The sequence below is a fragment of the Camelus bactrianus genome, chromosome 17 (assembly GCF_048773025.1).
Source record: "Camelus bactrianus isolate YW-2024 breed Bactrian camel chromosome 17, ASM4877302v1, whole genome shotgun sequence".
NCBI classification, from domain to species: Eukaryota; Metazoa; Chordata; class Mammalia; order Artiodactyla; family Camelidae; genus Camelus; species Camelus bactrianus.
In genome coordinates, this window is record NC_133555.1 from 4400406 (window position 1) to 4420938 (window position 20533).

At 40.5% G+C, this 20533-nt stretch overlaps 1 protein-coding gene across 3 annotated transcripts in view; it reads right to left on the bottom strand.

Annotated features, from left to right (window-relative positions):
- Nucleotides 1-2684, bottom strand: part of PPARG (peroxisome proliferator activated receptor gamma) — a 156082-nt gene extending 153398 nt beyond the window's left edge. The window contains exon 1 of one of the 3 annotated variants that reach the window (XM_074344308.1): nt 2501-2684. The gene's annotated coding sequence lies outside the window, so the exon portion shown is untranslated. Of the gene's footprint in view, nt 1-1280; nt 1381-2272; nt 2425-2500 lie in introns of those variants that run through there. The other 2 variants (XM_074344307.1, XM_010953062.3) reach the window with 2 other exon arrangements.
- Nucleotides 2685-20533: the final 17849 nt, after the last annotated feature.

A 20533-nucleotide genomic window follows, 5' to 3' on the forward strand; every position in this document is an offset into this window, starting at 1 on the left:
AATCCCAATTGCAAAAATATTTTCAAGGAAGTTTAATAAAGAATATGATGCTGGTGGACATTTTAAATTAAAAAAAAAATTACATATATTTTAAAATTTAACAGAATGAAAAAATAGCACTCAAAAAGCTTAGCCTCAAAATTCTCCAAACCTTTACACTTCACCGATGCCATGTTTTCATAGTAGTTATTGTAAAAGCCAGAAACAAATGTTTAAATATGAAAAAGTTTTGACTTAAAAAATAAATCACCAGGTTTTTTTTTTCCTTCCAGTGATTTGCAAAAGATTGAGCGGTTAGTCACTAGTTGATTCTAAGATCTTTAAATTTAAGACATAATTATCAGCAAGTGAAATATCAAATAGCATTATAGTTTAAATAAAGGAGAATTATGGGAAGTACACAGTAAGAAAAAATAGACAGTTTTGTAAGAAATTTCACTTTTTGGCTAACATCGTTCATTTTAAAATTTTGTATATTAAAGAATATTATGGTACTGTATTAACTTCAGAGTGAATCAGATTTAAACTAGACAACACAAAATCTGTTTTCAAACTTGAACAAGACCTTTTGAAATATCACTCCAAAAGCTACCTGGTAACATCTATGCGTGTTTTCTATAGAACTTTCATAGGAGTGGAAGGTGTTTCTTTAAGAGAGAAGCCACAGTGAGTGTCTATGTCAGTCTCTACCCCTGAAGGGTTTTCTGAATCATCTAGACCATCAAGAGGTCCTGTTTTCAGTAGCGAATGATCACTTAGGTACGGACAGGAATACCTGGGATCTGTCCAAGATCTGCCCAGGTCCTTCTAAAGGGTGTTTAGTCATTGCTCTCCCAATAACTCCAGTTACAATTTGTTTCATGGATGACAAAAACAGTTGACATTAAGACAATGGACTTCAAAATCGAGTTTCTCCAGCAACAGGTTTCAGACAACTCAGTTAACCATCTTGCCTGGTTTTGTTTTCGGACGATAATTTCTACAAATCAATTTTACATTCTGTCCCCAGTCTTGAAAGGAAAAGAAGAAAAACCTTTAGCTTTCTCATGACAGAATACTAATTTTAGACTTTATTTCTCCTAAAACAATTGACACTATTTTCCCAGCCATTATTTTAAGACTCAAGTGAACTGGAGTCTTACAGTAAAACAACTGCACCATAGAATTTTAAAACGACGTACGTAATATCATCATCATGACCATCAGGATCATCACCTTGCAAATTCTGGACGCATCACCAACACATTTCAGCAAAATGCAATTACAGTAAGTCGACTCACCTAAGCAGTGGGAGCTCAGGAGAATTTAGAAACGCAGCCTTCTGATCGCCAGCAGAGGTAAAGGCCCCTTCTTTACCTAACAACTGACCTTATATAAAAGCAGCAGATAGGTTACTCCCAGTTTCTGCCTCCTTACTTAGGCTCCTCCCCAAATACCAAGGCAGAAAGTACCACAACTACACACCCAGTTTCCACCCCCTACACGGAGGGACCAGTGACTTCGGTGAAGCTGCCTACCCCTACCTACCCTAGTTAGGCTCCAACGAGCGGCAGGTGAGCCGGGCACGTGTAGGAGACAGCGCGCTCAGGCCACCTTCCCAACTACCGCGGGGGAGGGAGGGGGCCGCGCTCTCCATCCCCGGCCACCGGGGGAAGCCAGGCCACATCCCCAGCCTCTCCACTCGGCTCAGGGCCAGCACGGTGCTTAAGGGCACCGGGGCTGGGGGACCCACAGTGCGCCCCCAGGCTTCTGTCACCACAACCCCATAGTGGTCACCCCGCGGGTGCCGGAGACCCAGCCGGACTCCGGGGCCGCCGGACGCACCCGCACGGGGTCTCTCGGACGCCCGCGCACCTCCGCCGGGTTCAGGGACCCCCGTGCTGTCGGACCCGAGGCAGGCGCGCGCCGAGGGGTTCGGCCCCGGCCGCCCGGGGCGCACGGGCTCGCGTCCCCGGGTGCGGACCGCCGCCCGTCACACCGCGGCCGGTGCCCCTCGCCGCCCGGTTTGCTCGCTCTGCGCCGGGACGTCTCCTCAGGGCGCGCCCCTCGGCGGCGACCTGTCACCCCGGTGCCCTCGGACCGCGACCCCTCCTCCCCAGGCCCCTCAGCCCGAGACCGCTTCGGCCCGGCTCCTGTGAGCGCGCCTCAGCCCGCGTCCTTCCGCCCGACCCTCCGCGGCCCCGGGCCCCTCGGCGCGCCCCCTCCTCACACGGGCCCGCGCCCCCGCCCCGGGGGCCGCTGCCCCGAGCGCCGCGGGCAGCCCGACTCTGACCTGCGGCGGTGCCTGGCGCCCCGCTCCGGTGTCCGGGCGGCCGACCCGAGCGCTCCAGGCGGCTGCTCCGGCCCGGGCTCCGAGTGCGGTCGGCCCCGCCTGCAGCGGCCGGGCCAAGCCGGGCCGGGCCGGGGGCGGGCGGGGGCGGGGGCGCGGGGGCGCGGGGGCGGGGAGCGGCCTGGGCGCCGCCGCCCTGCGCACAGTAGGACCCCTGCCCGCCGGGCCCACCTTCTCTGGAGCGCCTACTCTGCGCCTGGCCTCGCTTGTTCCTCACAACCACCGCTGGGAGGCGGCCCAGAAATGGTCCCATTTTACTCAGGAGGGACCGGCCGGAGCCCAGAAAGATGCCCACGGTCACGTCGGGGAGAGCCGAGGTGTGGGATTCCGGAGCCGCCCGCCCTCCCCAGGCCCGCGTGTGTCGCTTTCGCGCAGAGGTCCGCGGGTCTGGCTTAATTTTCAATTTCTTTTCAATGACTTTATTAAAAAAAAAAAAAAAGAAAGTAAGGAAGAAGAAAAAGAAAAGAAAGAAATTAAAGCATATTTAGGACACCTGGTTTTTATTCCATACCCGATGGCACGGCACACTTTCAGCGCCCCCCTTTCACATTTGTACTTCACACGGGTATTCATGAGTCACTTAAAGTGACAAAGTTTTAGTTGTAAAAAATTTAAGTATTCAAACTCATTGACAGAACTTAAAAAATTCTTCAGCTGTGTTTCTTACGCTGAGGGACGCGGACACGTCGGGTGGGGGCGGGGCGGGGCGCGGGACGCTCAAGTTGCGGCGTTTGACGGGCAGTTTGGGGATGTGCTGCCCCGGTGCATGGACTTGGCGGACTCCGGACAGCTTCGGCTCCTGCTGCTCCCTTTATCCTGACCGGCCCAGAGGGGTTCCATAGATGCCCAACCGGAAAGTGTCTGGTCTTCTGGACTGAAGGCCTTACTTTTCTTGCCTTTTTTTCAGTCTCAATGACTGAACATCCTGCTCCAGGCCTGGCCCTCCTGGGGGAGGCAAAGCTGAATAAAGACGCTTGTCAGATGCTCTCCAGTCCTTTAGCGTCTTCATTTGCTGCGCGTGGCTAGTTTTTTTCCTCTAATGCAGATGGTCCTGATTTGTAGTTCAAAGTAAAATATTATGAGGACAGTTATCACCTCAGGGAAGCTTCAGAGATTCAGGTACTCCACTCGTCCCCTACAATAAGAAGTTAAGAGCCAAAGCTATATAAGGACTTCAAAGAAGACCATTTTATAGACCATTGAAACACGCATTCCTTCACCTGCCATTTCAGATTGACAGGGCTCAGCTTTCTACATCCGGGCACAGAAGTCCTGCATGCAGCCTACTTCCAGAGCACCCCAGAATCCCAGTCTGCTTTTTTAAAAATTATTATTAAATAGCTTCACTGAAGTATAGTTTACAAAATCTAAAATTTAAGTTCCATACATGTTAAATGTACAATTCAATGGTTTTTAGTTCGTTGACAGGTTCTTTTCTTAAGTTTTATTGAGAAGTAATCGATGTGCTGTACTGTGTAAGTTTAAAGTGCACAGCATGCGACTTGATTTACACGTACTGTGAAACAATGAGCACAGTAGGTTTAGTTAGCATCCATTATCTCATATAGATACAGTAAAGAGAAAATTTTTCTCCTTGTGATGAGAACGCTTTGGTTTTAGTCTCTTAGTAACTTTCTGTATGTCATAGGGCAGTGTTAACTATAGCCATCATGCTGTATATTACATCTCTGGTTCTAAATTATTTCTTCTCCCAGTTTTACTGAGGTGTAATTGACATACAGCACTGTGTAATTTTAAGGTGTACAGCATAATGATTTGACTGACATTCATCATGAAATGACTGTCCCAAGTTTAGTGAACATTCATTATCTCTAGTCCCAAATTATTTTATAACTGGAAATACCTTTTGACCACCTTCCTTCAACTCCCCCTCCTCCCACCTCTCACCTCTGGAAACCACACATTGATAGGCTTAGCTCTTATATTTAGATCTGTGATCCAGTTGAAGTTAAATCTTGTGTGTGGTGTGAGGTGGGGCCAACCTGCTTTTGGTGGGGAATACCCATAATTCAACAATATTGACTAAAGAGTGCTCCACCACAGTGAACTCGTTACTGTGCACCACTCTAGAGTTGATCTGAATACTTTTTTAAACTTCCTCCCAGATAAAAAAAAAAATTTGTGATTTAAAAAAGTGAACTATAGGGGGAGGGTATAGCTTAGTGGTAGAGTGTGTACTTAAGAAGCATGAGGTCCTGGATTCAATCCAGGACATCCATCCGTCCATCCATCAGTCTAATTACCTCTCCCACAAAACACAAAACAATTTTTAAAAGTCAGCGATAGTGAAGCCTATAAATGTAAGAAGGTAAGCAATATAAACAGAAATAGTATAAATCTGTTCTTTAAACTACTGGTCTTGATCCATTAGTGGATTATAAAATCAATTTAGTGGGTCATAACTATTTTTTGTAAGTCAAATTATACAGAAGGAAACAAACTGTAGAATGCACCTCCAAAATTAAGGAAGGTGTTGGCGTCATAACTTCTGTGTTATGTAAGTATGTGTGTTCGTTGTGTAAGATGTGTTTCTTACGGTAGGGCCACACTTTTAAAAGTTGGGAAAATACTGTATATACTACACTTGCAGAATTCTTTCATTCCACAGAGTTGTATTGAGTGCTTATTTTGTGCCAGGCCTTCTGCTAAGTACCGGGGCTAATTTGATAAACAGCATGTGGTCTCCACCCTGCAGCAGTGCACACATGCAGTTGAACCCACTTGTAGTTTCTAGACATAAAAGACTGTGCCTCTTCCAGTTTTCCCCAACTACAAGGACTTCTTCCAAATATTGATGTGTGGGCCTGGGGAACCTGTGTTTTTTGTTTGTTTGTTTGTTTTTGCAGTTAATGCTCAGTTTTTATCTCATTTGAGATCTGCAGACATATTTGCTTTTCTCCCACCCGGGGGACTTTGCTCCCAGGTTTGTAATTGCATACTATGTTTATTATATTAGGAAGGAAGTGCAGGTCTAGCAGTGGGAGTTGGCCTTCCCTGAGTTCATTCCATTTTACTCCAGCTCTACTTAAACTAGCTCTACTGACAGATCTCAGGTATTTTTAAATACTGGTATATTACTTTTTAGGGGAAATTTTTTAAATGATAAAAAACATTTTCCAGGCATCTGGCAAAACAGACTGTCAGCACTAACAGTGCTGTTTAACGATTAGCATTTAACCATTTGCAGATTGAATTTGTGAAAATTAATGTGCTGTATTTCCAGTCATCCAATGGTTGGGGGGGGTCACGTATTTATAAAAGCTGTGTGCAGTCATGGCTCTGACTGCTCCTCCTCTTTACCTGAGATACCATTTATCAATCTCTAGACATTATAAATTCTCAGGAGATTTAGAAGATCTTAGTTTAAAATTTAAAAAAATTATAACCAGTTCAACATGTTGAGTAGGTTAAAAACACACACAGACACACACATAGACAGACACACACAGAGAAATCCATCTACTTTATGAATTACTCTATTATGTTCCCATACTTGATTTTTAAATCTAGTTATGAAACTTGCCTGCAATCTCCCAATTTTACTTTGAGTGTTATTAAGGTCCTTTTCACCTACTCTTGCTGTTTAGGTCTTCTCTTGTCCTGTCCCTCACCAAATGACTTGCTCATTTTTTAAAAGGTCTTAGGTACCAAAGCCAGGCTTATAACCCATTTCTTCTGATTTCAAATTGCTTGATCCTTTCATGATACCTCTCTGCTTAACTTAGCATTCTATTTCTGTTTTGAGTGATTGGCTGTAAATATGAAAACATTTTGCTGGGTTATTTTATTAAAAGTAAATACTTGGGGTGGGGGAAGAGTATAGCTCAGTGGTAGAGTGCATGCCTAGCATGCATGAGGTCCTGGGTTCAATTCCCAGTTCCTCTATTTGAAAAAAAAAAAAAAAGAATAAATAAATAAATAAACCTAAAATTACCTCACCCACTTAAAAGAAAAAGTAAGTACTTGGTTATATACAGATCCTTATGTTACAATATAATACAGCTATGTATTGATTCAAAATAAAAAATATGAAGAATATACCAAAATTTGTATTTTTTTTCTTAATACCCCATTTTAGAGCTCTTTTAAGATAACTTGAAAGAATTGAAAGAGACATAATTTTAAGGCCATTTCTTCCATATTACACTTTTCTTTAATATTGAAGAAATGATTCCTTGTTTTTGAAAATATTTTATTTCTCATACTTTGTAAGCACCTATAATGATATTTAATTCCAAAGAAATTCCATTTGGTTAATTTCAGTAGCTTTGCGTTAGACTGTTTAAAGTTTAAACTTTTAACGGTTTGGAAACATCTTTTAAATGTTCAAAAATCCTTTTGACTTTCAGGGAACACAAAAAAAGAGCTTTCGGCCCTTTATCAATTTTTCTCCACTTTCCCCCCTTAAATTTGATGTATTTTGCAAATCGGACGGGCCTGTAGGCATCAGGAAGTAGGAAGCAGAATCCTGGATGTCAGGAGAAGGGGAATGCCTGGGAGAGTCTTCAGGACAGGAAAGTTAGCCTGCCTTCTGTTTGTCTTTTCCTTGTAAGATTCTGGTTGTAATTAAGCACTGGTAGAATGCAGAGAGCCCGAGCTTATCTCTGCTCACTGGGACCTTGAGCAGGAGCCTCTCTCTGAGGCTTGGTTTCCTCATCTATAAAATGGAAATAGAATCTCGTAATCTCATCAGTGAGATAACACAAGGAAGTGCCAAGTCAGGCTCCTAGTAGGAACTCAGTAAATGTTTATCAACTAGGTGGAAGCAATGAGAATGTTTTTTGCTGATAGTTACTAGCTAATTTATTGAAACACATTTTGGATGCTAAATTGAAGGGTTTTTTTTTCATATATGCATCATTTTTAATCATCCGTTTACACGGATACTCTTACCTTTCTTGCGTGTAAAAAATCACTTCTCATAAGTATATTTTGAAATAGCTATAAACCTCAGATTTCTGTATAAAAATGGTTTTCTCATGACACCTATGTGAATTTATAGGCCTAGGCTTTGTCACACAAAACTAAAACAAAATTTTTTATGATGCAAAACATTAGACAAACATAGAAGTAGACAGAATAGTGTAATGAATCCCCCTTGTATCCATAACCCGGTTTCACCCATATCCTCACCCGCCTCCTTTGTCTGTATAATTCTGTAAATCCCCAAAACGCATTTCAGCATAAAACTTTCAAAGTATTTTAAAATGTTGTCCTTAAGTCTTCTATTTAAAAGTTGGTTCAAACGATTTGGACTGGTAGATTGTGGATCTATCAGAAACGTTTCTCTGCTGAAATTTTCTCAACTCAGTGTTTATCATGGATGACTTGTAAAACATGTTCACTGTGGAGGGGACCACCGTCTGCACCTTCCAGAGTTCCAGGACCTAAGGACGCCAACGTGTCCAGGCTGAGAAATGGGCAAGGATCTTGGACCTGCAGAAAAGCAGTGATGGTAGTTTCAGTTGCTACCACCTCCACCACCACAAACAAAACCCTCAAAACAAAAACAAAACCACGACGCTCGCGTGCTCGTCAAGTGTCTGCCCCTTCCCCTACTAAGATGTAGGTGCCTTGACAGCAGAAGCCTTGGTTTATTGATCTTTTTCCGTCCAGGACCTACTGCCCTAGAAGGCCTGAAACCAAGTAAGTGGGCAATCAATGTTTGCTGAATGATTGATTACCGAGTGTTTGACTTGCAAACCCAAGCTTACTGTTAAGTAAATAATTCAAATGTCACCTCGTCAAGAGGTCCACCATCACTGTCGTTCTTTATTCTCTGTCAATTTTTTCTTCCTACCATGACTCACTATCTGAAATTATATTTTGACTTTTGTTTATTGATTGATTGTCTCCCACGCTAGCATGTAAACTCTATGAAGGCAGCAATTTTTAAAAAAGACTTGATTATTTTAGAGCAGCATTAGGTTCACAGCAAAAAACAGAGGTTTCCCGTCGCCTCTAAGGCAGGGATTATCTGTTCGCTATTGTGACCCTGGCTCGTGTTGTACCTGACACATGATGAGTGGTAGGCACTCATCACGTTTTTATCACTGAAACGATGGTAGTGCCATAAATCCAGTCACCTCTAGACGTTGTATTTTCGTCATTCATCTCTACAAAGTTGATTAATATCCCTTACGTAATTTTCCAGGCTCGGCTTCTGATTTGAGCCTTACTTAGGTAGCCCCAAGCCCTTCTGGTTTTATAAATATAATTTTGTTTTGAACATTTGGCCCCATGTGCCAACTTTGCTCACAAAACTGCTACTACTGATAACACAATTTCTTTGTTGAGCAGGTGGAGGACTGAGAAGTTTGAGCCAAAGGCCCAAGAGCTGAGCTTCCTATTAGAGTGATTTCAGCTACTCTGTTCCCCCTGTGATATTCCAGGAATAAAATCCCCCTTGTCTCTTTTAACAGAAGAGGTTTCCAGGCACGGAGGTGCCTATTCCTGAGATGCCTGAAGGTGGAGGGTGTGGACTAAGAGGCCGTGGCCGCCCAGCAGCTCTCTGCCTGGCTGCCGGCTGGTCAGCCCCGGGCCTCATATGTACAAGCGCATTTTTCATTCCTCTAACGCAGGAAATTTGGATCCCTTTTCTGGGGATGACACTTTGGCACAGGGTAGACTTTTCCCTTCTGTTTTGCATTTTTAACTGCATTTTAAATGTTTGAGTAACTGGTAGGTTGATCACAAATTGCATTTATACATTTAGAAACTTTCCTACCCTCGTGGGAGAAGGGAGGGCGGGAGTTGGGAGATGACAGGTAACACTTTGTTTATTGACATTACATTGGCAGCAACTTTTCCTACCACATAACATGGATACATAGATATTTTTTCCTTCCTAAAGTATCTTTTGATTTTAATCTCCTATAACTATCCATTTATTTCTCTCAGTGAAATTTTAGTAGGCCAATCTTTTAGGTCAATTTCTGCACACCTTCACCTATGATGCAGAATTGTTTTAAAAATTATTTTATTCCTCCAATAGTAAGAAGTTGATGCTTCCAAGTACAGGGTTTTAAAAAGATAAATTTGGTTGACCTCTTTAACTGTTCTCTAGCTAAATGGCATTACAATGGCCTAGATGATTTACATAGTTTATTAATGACAGAAATCAAATTATTAGCTTTGATGGCAATGCTTAGTCTGGTTCTACAGAACATAATTCTCACTATGATTTTTCAGTCATTTAATCCTAGAATATCACTAGACATTTCAAAGAAAAAAATTTAAATCTATCATATAACACGCTTAAAGGAGGCAGTGTTAAATAAAACAAAAACTGAACATCTATAAACCACAGAATTAATAACAATCGTAATATGCTGGCAACTAAAGTCAATACAACCAAATGATGAAAGGATATTTAAATTTAAGAGGAAAAAACGAAAGCAAAATAGAAAAGAAAAATAAATCACAGTCTTGGAGTTTTTATGTAAATTATGACTTTTTCTTTTTAATTTTCTAAAAAAATTACAGAAGTAATATAAGCTTCTGGTAAAAAGTCAAACCACTTGCATAGCAATGTTCATGCAGCATCATTATTCATAGTAGCCAAAAAGTGGAAACTATCCAAATGTCTATCAATTGATGAATGGATAAGCACAATGTGATATATAATACAATGGAATATTACTAACTAATAAAAAGGAGGTGCTGATAATACTATGACATGTGTGAGCCTCAAAAACATTATGCTAAGTGGAAGAAGTCAGTCACAAAAGACTACATACTGTGTGATTCCACTTACATCAAATGTCCAGAAAAGGCAAATCCGTAGTGACAAAAAGATCAGCAGTTGCCAGGGGATGATTATTCATGAGTACAGTTCCTTTTGGGGGTGATGAAATGCTCCGGAATTAGACAGTGGTGATGTTACTTGTACAACTTTGTTGAATACACTAAAACCTACTGAATCGTACGTTTAAAGGAGTGAATTTTATGGTATATGGATTCTATCTCAACTAAAAAGAATGATGTTGAGGAAAAGAGGATTATTTACATCCTTCCCTTACTGAATAGCAACCAGCACGTTTTTCTTTCCCCCCACCATCTACCTTGTTTTTGTCGTTCTGCTCTTCCTGGGTGGCAGACTGCTGTGCAGGTTATAACTCTACCCAAAGGGGCTGGCCAAGTGGACAGAGAGGGTCTGAAGTCCCAGCCATGCACTTTTTCTACCTGAAAGAAGTGTCTTCTAATCCACGAAAAAATTGCATTATAAACGAACAGGGAGGTTAACCATTTGCACGGGCTCTTAGGGTAGGGAAGGCTGGTGAATGCAGATACTCCGTCTATGATCTTGGATAAAAAGTCAAGCGCTTCATTTTACTCTAATCCTATAGTGGCTTCTTTTCCAAGATAGAACACTCTTTGGCCCTCTCTTGGCAAGCTGGGTTGAAAATTATCCGATGAATCTTTAAAAGTGCATTTCCAGTTTAAATGTATGTTATGCAGTTCCTTTAAACTTGCCTTTTTTGTTTAGAAAGGATTCGGCGTATTGTTTGACTTTGCATTATGATCCTCCGATGCAGTTTTTATATTTGATGCCACCACCACCAAGAGGATTTCCTGATACTCGTTCTAACAATGCAACTTTTCTGCCGGCATTCTTGTCTAGATTTCAAAAGACCTAAAATAATAGTATTTTCTACACTATATTTAATCAGTGAGTCAACACACACTTAGTGAATTATCATTATGTTCAAAATAAGTGTTACAAACAGGAAGAACGCTCAAATCCTGGCACTTTACATACAAAATAACCTGTGTGCTTGATGTATATTAGGTACTCAATAAATAAATATATTAGCTACTCAGTGAATCAATGAAAAAGGGCGATTTTGTTTATTTGTGATTCCTAAAGATTAGATACTGACAAGTAACCACAGAATTTAATAGGCCCTTAATTCTACTGTCAAAGAAGGGAAGCTGAGGTTAAAAATATGATATAATTAGCAGTAACTTCCAAGATAAATCCCACAATTCTGGCATACTAGCAATTATTTTACTGTTAAGGATTGGTAAGCTGCTAATTTTCTTCAGAAAATTTTTTTTCTACTTTGCCTATTTGTTTGTTTGTTTGTGAAAGAGTATTTACTGCTAACTTTCATGATTCCTCGAAGTGTTTCCTTATAAAAAAAATCAGTAATCAGTGGTTCTCAAAGCTGGCTGCCCAGCAAACACTTAATGTCTTTGTTTTTGTCTTTGTTTCCAGTCCTAGAAAGGTGGAATCCAGGATTCCTAGACTAACTAGAACCACCTGGTTGAGCTCATGACTTAAATGTAAGACACACCCTGATGACACCTGAAGCTTTATTTTTAACTACACAAATCATACATGAAAAAGTTTTTCCTATAAAAAATGGGAAGATTTCAAGTATTGCCAGGCTCTCATCATGATTCCTAATCTTGGTTCTTTCTCTCCTTCCCTGACTCGTGTGCATTTTTTATGCATACTAAAATTTGAGAACCATTGCTATATTGAAAAGGTCAGATGTAGTAAACCGAAAAATTTTGTTAGAACTCAGAATCCAAGGCCAGGGTGTTTTAATGTTGTTCTCTGTCCTGTGAATTACACAGTCCAAGTCCCAATCAAGACAGAAGAGCTACCTCTTCAAGTGTTCGAAGGCCATCATTTAAGGTGATATATCTTAATGAAAGAATCTCTTTCTTCTCACGAAAAAAAGAAAAAAAAGTTTAATTTCAGTTACCCTCAGGAAGAAATGTGACCAATGGAAATAGTAAACATATTCAGTGTATGGGGAAAACAGTTGGTATCCAGTAAACACCAAGTCATTTATTGACTTGGCAAGGCTCCCTTGAACTCTAGTGTATAGTTAACTCTTACTTATCTAGGAAGAGACTTACTATTTTGTAAGTTGTCTGCAATGTCATCGAGCTCCCCCCCCCCCCATCATTTGGCTAAATTCTAGGCCATCAGTAGTGCGCCTGAAATATCAAAGGAATTAACCAGGCTGGACCGGGGCGCGGGGTGGGGGTGGTGGGGTAAGGGGGGTTCACTTTCAGATCCCTGCTGAGCACATCCCCTTTGCCACACACTGTGTTAGCTGAAAGGCAAAAGTCCTGCTGTTAGGGAGCTGGCAGTCCTGTAGAGGAGACAGGTGAGTATTTAAAAAGTAGACTGCAATGGGTAAGTACAAAGAAAGAGGGGTTACAGAGAAAGGGGAGGAGTCTAACTCAAGTTGGGGAGGGACTGGTAAAGCGGGAGGCCTCTCAAAGATGTAATAACTGAGCTTAATCTTGAAGGATGGGTACAGTGCAGCCAAACACAAACATTTAGGAAGCAGAGTCCAAGACCCTTAAAAATTAAAAAAAAAAAAGAAAAGAAAAGAAAAAGACTTGCTCAGGTCCCCGACTTGAGCGACTGATGGGCTGAGTATGAGATGTGCTGAGTTTTGGGATCTGCGGGGGTTTCCACGTGAAGATGTCCTTGGACAATCGGCTCCCACTCCTGTAGCAGCGGGAGAAGTAGAAACGGGGAAAATGAGGAAAGCCTGGTATCATGAAGGCCAAAGGGAGAGAGCAAATAACACTCTCAGACACACAAGGAACCCCAGCTAAGATGGGCCGGTAACTTTGGTGAAAGACGAGATAGTGGCTGAAGCCACGTCAGTCAGGAATGTTTACTGAGCACCTACTATGCGTCATTGAATCTTCAGTGCGGCTTCTCTGCGATAGGAATGCATTTCCCTCATGTTACAGACGAATAAATTGAGGCACCGAAAGGCCTTGACCAGAGTCATACAACTAGTCTGCAACAGGCTGACGATAACTCAGCTGTCCCTAGCTCCTGGGTCCAGCCTCTCAGCCATTGCTGGTTACCAGACATGGGTGAAGAAATGCAGATAAAGAACGTAGATGGCTTTATAGGGATGTTTGTCAGTGAAGGAAAGAGGGTAGATTTTACAAAGGAGAAGCTGAGTCTAAGCAAGGTGGTGGGGAGGGGACAGCTCAGTGGTGCAGCATGTGCTCAGCATGAATGAGGTCCTGGGTTCAATCTCCAGTACTTCCATCAAAAAGATAAATAAACCTAATTACATCCCCCCCCCCAAAATTTTTTTTTTAAGATGAGAGAGGCTTGCACATGTTGATGAGCTAAGGAGAAGGAGCTGGTGAAAAGAAAGAAAGAGAAGCCTCCAGAATGAAGGGGTTGATGCATTTCTAGCCAGACTTCCGTTTCTGTGGCTGGATCAGAACTGATCTGGAAAGAGGCTGTCAGCTGGAATCACTGCAGCTATTTGGTACTGTGTTGGTATGTTTTAGGAAAGAAATCACCTGCAGTAAGTGTCCATCCAGTTTTCTCCCCCTTGGGAATCTATTAATGTAATTAGAATAACTGATGATGAAGTCGACTGGATTTCTTGCTTAGCTACAATTCACAACTGTACTGTTCACCTTATCAAGCCCGGTCCTATCTATCTGGGTTCATGGTGAAGGCTAACAGTCAGGGACAGGCTGCATTTACACTTTCCCTTCCTACGTTCACATGACAAGCTCTAATATCTTCCCTTCCATCAGCTGCTGGGCCCCAGTGGAGTGCCCAGAGTTCCTTCTTTCGTAACAGAAAAAAATGGTGCCCCGTGCTCCTAGGTGGACCTGCTGTGGTACCTGAATTGATTGCTTTCAGTTCTCCCAAATCTAATTTTCAAAAAATATATGCCAGGTGTGGTTGAATTTTATTTAAACTGAGCTTCTAGTAATTACACTAGAAAGGGCAGTGAAATGCAATTTTTTTTGTGTTGTTGTTGTGATAAAGGACTTACAAATGACTGCACACAGACCCACCGGAGCTCTTTGGAGATCCCTCTCCAAAAGGCAATGGTTTTGCTGCTCTGGTGGAGTAGTGGCTTCTAAGTCCTGGTCTAGGTCATTATTTTCTACATTCAGGACAGACACCCAGGGCTTCCTGGGCCGAGGCACTGACGCCAGGGCTGTGGGGAAGATACACGGTGCAGTGCACGTGGCTTCTTTGGGACTTTTCAACTTTCTTAGAAGAGGTTAGCTTGTTGCAAAGGGGACTTGAGTTCAGAGTCGTAAGGAGCCAACACAAATGGTGGTATGACGTTAGGTCACCTTAATTTCTTCCATTTAAAAATAACTGCACCAGTAACTCATGAATTTATTTTTGTTGGAAGGAATACAGAACTATCTAGAATAAACTGCAAAGGTTCCCCTTACCACCTCCCCACTTCCACTTCCCTTCCCAGACTGAGGCATTTCTGACGTGCTCCTATACATCGAAGTACACATATACCTTAGCACACACACTTTTATAGTTGTTTAGCATGAATTATTTGAAATGCATTGTTCTGTGAGTTTTTCACTCAATAAATAAATCTGTCATTTCATGTCAGAACATACAGACCTGTTCTTTTTAGGGTCAGTGTTGGATTACTACAGAATACATTTTACAATGTGTCCTACGAGAGAGTGAAACAAAACGACTAAGTTCTAAAATGTTTGATTGGTAAACACTGGTGATTACATTAAATTACTTCCATGTTTAATTTCTTGTTTGAGAAAACTAAGCCTCATAGAAATTTCCTCTTAACTTCTCAGTCTTTTAAGAATCTAGATTTAATGTGTTATTTTGGTATGTAAAAGGCTGTACATAAATATTTTGCTTAAAACAAAGTGTTCTTAAAAGGAATACTTAAGTAGGAAATACTAAAATGCAACCCAACAACATACATAATTCACTTCTGTGGATCCCACAAGGCAGAAGTAGAAAGAAAGAAAAGAAAAGAAATTCTTAAATATCTAATAGTAATGGGAATCCTTATGGTACCCCAGAACAAGAGGGGCTCTTTTTAAGTTTTCAGTTCTTTTTTCATCATTGCTAAACTGGTAACTAAAATCTTAAAAAAAAAAAAAAAGAAAGAAAAAAAGAGAGAAAAAGAAAAACAACGCTTTGCCCATCGTGTTAAAAAATATTTACATGCACATGTACAGAAAAATGCCTAGAAAAAAATGTTTCTGTTTTAACAGTGGTTATTGTGATGGGATGTATTCAAAGTGATTGTTATTCTTTGTCTTTTTCAGAACTTTCCAATTTTAAAAATAATGAATACATATTAACTTTCTCAATTAAAAAAAGTTGAAGCAACATCAAATGGGTTAATAATAAATGAACTGAATGACTGGGTCTCTAGATTTAAGAAAAAGAAATACACCCTCTTTGTATTTCCCCACATTACTTTTACTCAAGTAGCTGACAAACTTCAAAAATGTATCAGAACAAAAAATAGCAGTGGACCATTAAGCCTAACATATAAAAGTATAACCTTGTGTCAGATAAACTCAAAAACAGACTTGTAACATGTAAATAAACACAGCATTTAAAGTAGCTGATTCTAATACTGCTGGGCCAGCTCACAAGATAAATTTTTATTGACTAATATGTTAAATCTCTTTTGTGAACTAACTACTATTTTTAATGTATAATTTAGCAAAATTCAGTTTTTCAAAAAGCTTATTCTTGTCATTTCCAAAAAAAGACAGGGGAAGGAGAGAGGAAGCTGTGTTTACTGGGAAAGTTGCAACATTCAGTTCGTAAGTACTTTTTGCTTTAGATATTTTTTTTTCAACTACTTCTCTTACATAAGAGTCTTGTAATATCTCCATAGGGAGAAATAACACGGCTACATTATGTCTTTTTAATTTTTCCTCCAGATATTGTTTACAAATCAACATGTCGTGGTGACTCCATATTCAAAGGTATTAGCCAATCTGGGTGTCCATTTGCCATTAAGGACAATTGGTAGTTTTGACAATCAATGAGAGTTTATTTTAGGAGAAAAATTACTGAAATTTGCAGGAAATAACCTTTTTGTTCCAAAACAGCTGTCATTGAACACCATTATATCTACAACAATTAAAATTATCTTTGGTGACTTTTAGCATTTGGCATTGCTCCATTATTGTTCAGTTAAATATTTTTCAAGTTTGCTAGGACTTTTGCCCACTGTGTGCTTACGGCTCTTTATTGTCAATATGTATCTTAGAATTCACCTTTGTGACATTATTTTTTTGTATTGTGGGAGAGAGTGTAATTTCTGAAGCCAGTTGCCTGAGAAATCCAGTAATATTTGTTAGGAAATTGCAGTCCAGATTTGCAAGTTACTTATGAAAATATGATTACAATGTATTCCATTACATTTAGCAACAAATAGCCCCTTCTCTCTGTTTCTGGATCTTTGTAAAAAAAAAAAAAAATCCCAGTTTAAAGAATTAGCTGATGTTTAGTGGACAAAAAGAGCAAAAGTGACACGTGCTGTCATTTTAATAAATTGAGTTAAAAATTGTGATGAAAATTCCTAGGACCAGACCATCAGGGCAGGGCATTGATTATTAAAAACCAAATCAAACCAACCGCCAACCACACTAAAGTGAGACTTCATGTTTGTTTGTTTAATTTTGAAAGGAAGTAAATGCTTGTCTTCAAAAATGATTAAATATTGAAATATAATAGTTTACAGAGCCTAAAGACATCATAAGATAAAGTATTTCTGGCTTTGATCGCTATTCCTTGGTTATATTTTGAGGGAACTAATTTATTTGCCGTGATTTTATTCAAATTAAAAAGTTTTTTTGAAAATATTTATTACTACTCATCATTTAAACCTAGAATACTGATACCAAAGAACATTTCTTACACCCTAATACTTAACTGAATACTTCCAAGCCCATAGATAACCTTTCAGACCATAAAAATATATATGTACTGGAGAGGCTTTAGTAGGGTTCACAGGGTGAAATTTATTCAAGCAATTTCAAAATTCTGCAGAAATTCAAAGCACTGTAAGCTTTGTGCCATGTATTTGGGGCACCATCAATTTGTACATACTGTCTCGAGGTGAACTTCCTTCCATGCACCCCTGTTTTAACTGAATCTACCCCTCTACTCCCTCAGTTTTCACATAATGAAACTCAGGACTTTTTTGAGGAGACCTGGAGGCTAATAAAACTGTTTTCCCATCTCAGGAAGTAGAAAATGAAAGGCATGCAGTATATTACTTACCAAAAGCAGATGCAAAACTTTCACAAAATCTAAAATTGACTAACAATCTGAAGACGAATACCTCACATTGTTAAGAGATCTTATCTCTGGAGTTTGGAAGACCAGTGATTTTTTTTTTTTTCCTGATATTTTTCTGAACTTTCCAGAAATTTATGTCTCACTTTTCTGTTTAGCACAGGATGGGGAGCCATGGGGCAGAGAATCCCATTGATCATGAAAATGTGAAGGAAATAGGTCAAACACTGAGTTTTCTAAAGTAAATCACTTTTTACAAACTGCAGAATTACTTTTGGAGAATAATCCAGGCCTCCGGGCTCTTCCTCTCACTTGTGGAACATAAAGTATACTTTGGATCAAAACATGGAACATTCCAGACAATGTGAAATCTAGAAAGGAACTGCACCTGTATCCCCACGCAGCGCCAAAAAAGTGTGACTGCTGGATAAATAGTCTCCTAAATTAGACAGAAGAACTGAAGCCCTCTTTTCCACTTACTGCTACACACAAAAGTGAAAGTCTTAACCTTGGCATCAGTGCGATAGCATTCGTGGGACAGTAATCGTTAGTAAGTAATAAGGTATTTTTCAGAGTTTTATTATACTGAGCAGTTTTTTTGTAGAAGAGTAGATATTACAGAATATAACTCATTGCTATAGCTGAAAACTTAATGATTTTGAATTAAACTATAGCTATTTACTTTTTAAGTTTTAAGAATTACTTGATTGCTTTCCTCAAAACTGTCACTTATACCAAAGAGAAAACATTGTGTATTTGAGGATTTGTTTACCTAAACAGATGTTCTTGGTGGGGACGGATTTAGCTTCAGCAGGATTTTTTTTTTTTTTTTTTTTTTTGGTGAGAAAAATAACATTTATAGGATGGCAATTCTAAAAAAGTGATCTCTTTTTTCATAGGAAAATGTGAAGCAACGTATGTGGAAAGCTGCAGAGTCTGGAGTTACAGGCAGATTAAGCAAGGCACATTTGGTAGTTAAAAAAAGAATGAAATGATGGCTAAAGATTTTTTTTGGCAAAAGTAGTTAAGATATGGAGCAAATTATTAATATGACTTCAGGAGACAAACTATTAGTACAACTTAAAAAAAAAATCAGAAGTTGTAAACGGATTCCAGCAGAGGAGAGGCATGAGATAAAGAAGGAAGTTGAGAAAGATTGAGTGTGTGACTGGACATGTGACTTTGTCATATTTTTATTATCTTTGCAGAAAACCTCAGACTAATGAGGAAAGAGGATGGAGCTAAAATTGAGCTGTCTAGATGAGATATTTTGCTTGGATTTTATACTTTTCCTTTTTTTTTTTTTAAATGTGTTTTGGGGGTGTATTTCATGGTAGGAAAATCTCTCAAAATATTCTATAGTTTACAACAAATATTGAAAAGCAAATGGAGTATGCGAAACTCTCCTCAGACATAGAGAGACAAAAAATAAATCTTCACCCCTGCGTTTGACAGTTCAAAGGAAGTGTTCCTCCGTCGCTAAAGTCTGATGCTTCTTTCTGCCGCACTGACTTTTCCAGCCCCTTTTGCCATCATCTTGGACAAAGGCGAAAGGAACCTAAATTTTTAAAACCAGTTCCAATCTAGTAAAGGACTTGCGTTTCTTTCTTCCCTGAAACTTTTTCTTGATCTTCCACTGATCAGAATATGAAGCCACTCCTGAATTTGCTCTCTTCCATTTAAAGTTTTGATCATGCAAAACCGCTTGGTCAATAAAACCATTCCTTTATTATACATACATATGCCAGGCACTGTGCTAGGTGCTAGAGACACAGTGCTGAGCAATTCGGGAAAGTCTCCCATTCTCACTTCACGCCATGTTCTTTCCCAAAAAAGTTTGTCAAGGTTCTAATGATCTCTACCGTGGTATCAAGAATAGTCTCTCCCTTGTACTTTGCAAAACAAGAGTTCTAGCCATTAGCTATTTCCTAGTGATTTACCACATGCCAGTCAGCCTGTCTTGGAACGCCTCAGTCTCAGACCAAACCCCTCTACTGGTGTAGGACTTGTCCCCTGTGACCCTTTAAATAAATTCTAAGATTTTTCCCATAATTAATTAATCTCAGAAATCAAAATGAAGCATGTCACCAGGGTCATATTTAGAGCCAAGAAATTTATTGGCTCTTGTCCAGGCTTCCTTCTAAATTAAACAACCCCAAACACAACTCTCACCATTCTTGCCTCTTGACATTAGGCGTTCTCTCTTCCAAGAACTAGGGCACATATAAGAAAAGAGTTTTCATACATCTGCACTTACCCAGGACCACATTTATTTCTTACTTCCATGTTACATAAGGAAATTATCCTCTTAAACTTCCCTATCTGTGTTTTCTTAAAAAGATAGATGGACCCCATCCTTAGTGGTAAACTGCTATTACACCATTTTTCATTCTTTGAATGACACAACAAGCTCAATATCTTTTCTCAGAGTACGACTCTTCAGGCCTGTTGACGATTTAATGTGCAATTAAATCTTTATGATTTATAAACGGATGACTTGAATTATGCCTGAGGTTTGGTGACTCAGCTCTTTTTCACCTGAGCCAGGTTCAAGGTTGCTGAAAGGGAGCTGCACTGAGTCAGGGTCCAACACGTGGTGGTGTGAGATCACGGGTGTGTGTGTGGGAGAGAGAGAGAGGGAGAGACAGAGAGAGAGAGAGATTTAATTCCCAAACCAAACTCGAGATTGTCAATTTTTTTAAAAGTCTTTTGCTGATGTAGGTAAAAAATTACACAGAACTAAAGAGAAAGTTGGGCATCTTTTCTTCCTCCCTCCTTCCATTCCTCCCTCCCAGGAAGGATTCTTCCTTCTCCCTTTTCTTCCCCTTCCCCTCCCCTCCCCTCTCGTTCCCTTTACTTCCCTTCCCCTCCTCCCTTCCTTTGCAACAGTGTCACCTCAGCTGAGAGCACAGGACTCTTTGGCGGCAGGGTACGTAGGATTCCTACTCATCCAACCCTCAGTTTAATTGCATCTGGGCCTGAGGGAGAGGATGCCCAGCTGTTAGGACCACTGCCCCACAGACAGCCCCGCGGTGCTGCGGGCCACTCGGGGCAGACCGCGGCCTCCCACCAGCGCGGCGCCCCCATCAGCGCGCAGCTCAGAGCGCGCGGGCCTGGCTCTC